The following is a 5,089-nucleotide window of genomic DNA, read 5'->3' as shown; positions in this document are numbered from 1 at the left end:
ACAACACTACAACCAGTATATATGAAGACAGTAACTGTTCTCGAAAGAACAGAACACTGTTGATGACCTTCCAGCTTTTCCCTGGAATAGGTTCTGTTCTTTCGAGAACAGTTACTGTCTTCATATATATAGTTAAAGGCTACCCAGCCATTGACCGTCTGTGCGATTGCGCACAGGTAGCCCAAACTCTTACGGGAATCGCCAAAGCGTGCGCGAGTAATGAGTGAATCGGCAAATGTCTATAAGGTACATTACATATGTAGAATTGTGGACAGTTGGGAATGTGAGCCCGACGGGAAGCGTGCAAGGGATAAGTCCCTGCAGTCGCGCTATTCATCTGTGTTCTCGGTGGCTCAGATGGATAGAGCGTCTGCCATATAAGCAGGAGATCCCGGGTTCGAGTCCCGGTCGGGGCACACATTTTCAGCTGTCCACATCGAGGTATATCAACAACACCTGTCGGCAGCTGAGGGTTTCAGATAGTCATCATTTACTACAACCTGTTTTAGAAGGCCTTTGTAATTCAGTACGGGTGAACAAAATTCCTTCGAAGACCGACTGCAAGTTTCAACCGGTGATTGGCATGTCCGGTCGGGTGTGTTGTCTGACACACAGGGCGTTCCATTCAAATGATTTATTTATTTATTTTGCCTATGGCAATACAGCGACAATATTTTATATAAGTACAATAATATGAAAACGAAAAGTATAAAACAAAATAATGTGTAAATAGTACATGTGTAAAAAACAAGAAATAGCACAAAAGGATAAAGTACAAAAACTCAAGACAAAATAACTAAACGTTAAAAGCTTGGAAAGCCTGACTAGAAACTCATTCATAAATTTAAGGCTCAATATCTAGATTGCACAGCCAATCCAAAGCAGAGGGTTTCACATATATAACCTCAGCACGTGAGGCAATACTGACCTTACGACTTATCTTAGAAGCAAGATTAAGGAAAGGCAAACCTACGTTTCTAGCATTTGTAGACTTAGAGAAAGCTTTTGACAATGTTGACTGGAATACTCTCTTTCAAATTCTGAAGATGGCAGGGGTAAAATACAGGGAGCGAAAGGCTATTTACAATTTGTACAGAAACCAGATGGCAGTTATAAGAATCGAGGGACATGAAAGGGAAGCAGTTGTTGGGAAGGGAGTAAGACAGGGTTGTAGCCTCTCCCCGGTGTTATTCAATCTGTATATTGAGCAAGCAGTAAAGGAAATAAAAGAAAAATTCGGAGTAGGTATTAAAATCCATGGAGAAGAAATAAAAACTTTGAGGTTCGCCGATGACATTGTAATTCTGTCAGAGACAGCAAAGGACTTGGAAGAGCAGTTGAACGGAATGGACAGTGTCTTGAAAGGAGGATATAAGATGAACATCAACAAAAGAAAAACGAGGATAATGGAATGTAGTCGAATTAAGTCGGGTGATGCTGAGGGAATTAGATTAGGAAATGAGACACTTATAGTAGTAAATGAGTTTTGCTATTTGGGGAGCAACATAACTGATGATGGTCGAAGGAGAGAGATTATAAAATGTAGACTGGCAATGGCAAGGAAAGCGTTTCTGAAGAAGAGAAATTTGTTAACATCGAGTATAGATTTAAGTGTCAAGAAGTCATTTCTGAAAGTATTTGTATGGAGTGTAGCCATGTACGGAACTGAAACATGGACGGTAAATAGTTTGGACAAGAAGAGAATAGAAGCTTTCGAAATGTGGTGCTACAGAAGAATGCTGAAGATTAGACGGGTAGATCACATAACTAATGAGGAAGTATTGAATAGGATTGGGGAGAAGAGAAGTTTGTGGCACAATTTGACCAGAAGAAGGGATCGGTTGGTAGGACATGTTCTGAGGCATCAAGGGATCACCAATTTAGTATTGGAGGGCAGCGTGGAGGGTAAAAATCGTAGAGGGAGACAAAGGGATGAATACACTAAGCAGATTCAGAAGGATGTAGGTTGCAGTAGGTACTGGGAGATGAAGAAGCTTGCACAGGATAGAGTAGCATGGAGAGCTGCATCAAACCAGTCTCAGGACTGAAGACCACAACAACAACAAAAACAACAACCTCAGATACATGTCCGGCGTATCTTCTCAAGGGGCATTCCTCAATAATATGGCGGACATTCTATTCTGGTGCTCCACAGTCACAGGCTGGTGCGTCGCAAAGACCCCACTTGTACTTATATGCATTCCATCTTGCATGGCCCGTTCTCATACGGTTTAATTTAGTCCAGGTACATCTCTTCAGGTCAAAGCCCGGTAATTCCAGAGCAGGATCTTGGATACCTTGTTTATTAATTCCAGAATCATTCCAAAAGTGCCGCCATTGCTCCTTGATGTCAGGCTGACGTTCTTGTGTATTAACCCATATAGGCTTCCGTGACTTCAAGCGGGTCGATGGTATTTCGATCAAAACATCATGGATTGGTAGATTATATGGGTAATCTGAGTCATGAATCTTTCACCACTCTCTTGCTGCTGCTTCTTGCCTTCTCAATTGTGGAGGCGAGATATTGCTTAGAGTATGCAGCCAAGGGACTGGGGTGGATTTAATAGTACCCGTTATTATCCTCATACACTCGTTCAATTGGACGTCGATTTTCTTAGCATGAGTGCTCGAATGCCAGACAGCAGAGCAATATTCGGCAACAGGATATACCAGGGCTATTGCGGCAGTACGTAAGGTGGATGCTTCAGCTCCCCATGTCGAGCCAGCCAATTTTCTCAGGATGTTGTTGCGACTCTTTACCTTTTGGCTTATGTTTTCTAGATGTTTTTTGTAAGTCAGGGAGCGGTCTAGTGTTATGCCAAGGTATTTGGGGTTGAAGTTGTGTTTGACTCTTTGTTCACGGAAGTTCACATTCAGTTCCTGGTGGACCATTTTATTGTTCAAGCACACACCTCAGTCTTGGTTGGATTAGGGCAGAGTTGCCATTTTTTTATAATAGGAATTCAAGGACTCCATATCATCTGTGAGTACGTTCGCTCCTTCCCCAAGTGTTTTAGTTTAGTGGCAAATCATCGGCGTAGCAAAATTTCCTGCTGACTGTATTTGGCAAATCGCTAATATACAAATTAAAAAGGGTTGGAGCCAACACAGATCCTTGAGGAAGGCCATTTTTTATTTTATACGATCTGCTGGTATTGTGGCCGATGCTCACTTTGAAAGACCTATTCGTCAGCATGTTGTCCATTAAGGTTGCCAGTTTTAAACTAGGTACGTGTCTATTGAACTTAAGCATAAGACCCTGGAGCCGCACAGTGTCGTATGCTGACGACAGATCAACAAAAGCTACACTTGACTTCATCCTGTTCTGGCATCCGCTTTCTTTGTATGATGTTAGGGCTAAAACTTGTTCGCAACAGCTTTGCTTGTTTCTGAAACCTGCCTGATATGGAGGGGTTATTCCACCCACGATGTCCTGAATTCTATTAAGTATTGGGCGTTCCAGCAACTTAAAGCATACACTCAAGAGGGCGATGGGGCGGTAGCTAGTTGGATCTTCTGGTAGATTTCCAGGTTTAAGGATTGCTAGCGTGTGGGCTATTTTAAATTGTGGTGGGGCTATTCCAGTGTTTAAAATGTTTGTGTAAAAGTTTCTTAGCCACGCTTTTCCATTAGGTCCGAAGTGTTTTATAAATTCTGGGAATATACCGTCCAATCCCGCCGCTTTGCGTATTTTTAAGGTCTTTATCGCACCCTTGATTTCCTCTTCGCTAAATGGTGACGAAAGCGATGTATCGTCATTCAGAGTTTTATCAAGTTCTTGTAGTAGTTCTTTAGTTTCTGCTTCAGTTGTTGGATCAAGAGGGGTTTTCTCAGCACTCGCCTTTATGTGCAATGCCATCTCCGACGGATTTATTTTAGGTTCCTGGTGGCGTGCTGAAGAGGAGCTACCAAGTTCCTTCAATAATGACCAGGCTTTTTCGCTGGAATGTGTAAAATTCACCTGGGACGTGAGTTCCTGCCACTTGTGTTTTCTGTGTGTGTCCATCGCTTTCAGGGTTTCCTGTTTCTTGGTATTTATCATATAGTTTGTTAATATTATTGTCCCAGCAAGGAATATACTGTTGTCTAACTCAGCGTGGTATATTCCTTCTGGCTGCAGCGATGACGACTCCAGTGAATCGTTTATAGTTTTCTTGCTTCGGGGTAATCTGGCGCAAATTTTGATCAACTTCTTGAGCATATTTTGCCCAATTAGCTTTCTAAAAGTTCCATCGCGGTTTATTGATAGATTTTACTACTGGGATTTGGAGGCCTATGTTAAATATGGTGGGACGATGTTGGCTCTTTGGAAAGTGTTTCAGGACTCTTTTTGTATTGTATAGTGGGACTCTATTCTGATCAATGGACACAATGCAGAGATCAGGATTGGTATCTGTTTGCCATCCGGCCGATTGGAATGTCTTAGGGTCCTTGGCATCATATATAACGTACATGTCTTGTGCTTCGATCCACTCAGACAGAGTTTCTCCGTTTTCGTCGACGTTGCCATACCCCCAGAGAGTGTGACAGCTATTAAAATCCCCCACATACATGCAGGGGTTGGGCAGTACTGGTAAAGCTGGTGTTGGCCATTTACTTTGTGGGGGCTTATAAACGGCTGCTATGGTCATTCCATTAAGTTCAATAGCAATTATTTCTATGTCATTAATTTCTTGGCATATCACTTCTTTGTACCCAGCAATGTTGTTACCAAGATACAGAGCGGATCCATGAATGTGCGATGGCAGTGCTGTGACCATCCTGTAGCCTGGAATGGTGCGTGCTGTTATGCGCTCCTGCACTTGATGAATTTCTTGGAGTGCTATGATGTCGATTTTATGATCGTTAGCCAGCTTGCTTATGTAGTCACATTTATCCCTTGTCAGGCCATCTACATTAATTTGCAGAACATCGACGATGGTTCCAATATCTATAGTCTGTTGGCTCTCAGAAGGGCCTTTCTCGATGATAGCATTCTTCTTTTTCTTGTTCTGTCGCTGTGTGTGGCCGTGAGCGATCAATGATCTACTAGACTTTCTGCCGTCCTGCTATCGCAGTCCGCTGGCCGGCGGGCACCATCTTGGAGGTT

General features: G+C 42.7%; 1 non-coding gene across 1 annotated transcript; it reads left to right on the top strand.

Annotated features, from left to right (window-relative positions):
* The first annotated feature begins 341 nt into the window (after positions 1-341).
* Trnai-uau (transfer RNA isoleucine (anticodon UAU)) lies at positions 342-416 on the top strand. Its single transcript has one exon. It is a non-coding gene; the product is annotated as a tRNA-Ile (tRNA).
* The last annotated feature ends 4,673 nt before the right edge of the window (positions 417-5,089 follow it).

Source organism: Schistocerca cancellata, chromosome 8 (assembly GCF_023864275.1).
Source record: "Schistocerca cancellata isolate TAMUIC-IGC-003103 chromosome 8, iqSchCanc2.1, whole genome shotgun sequence".
NCBI lineage: Eukaryota > Metazoa > Arthropoda > Insecta > Orthoptera > Acrididae > Schistocerca > Schistocerca cancellata.
Note: the sequence above shows the minus strand (reverse complement) of the source record. Positions and strands in the feature narration are given on the sequence as shown.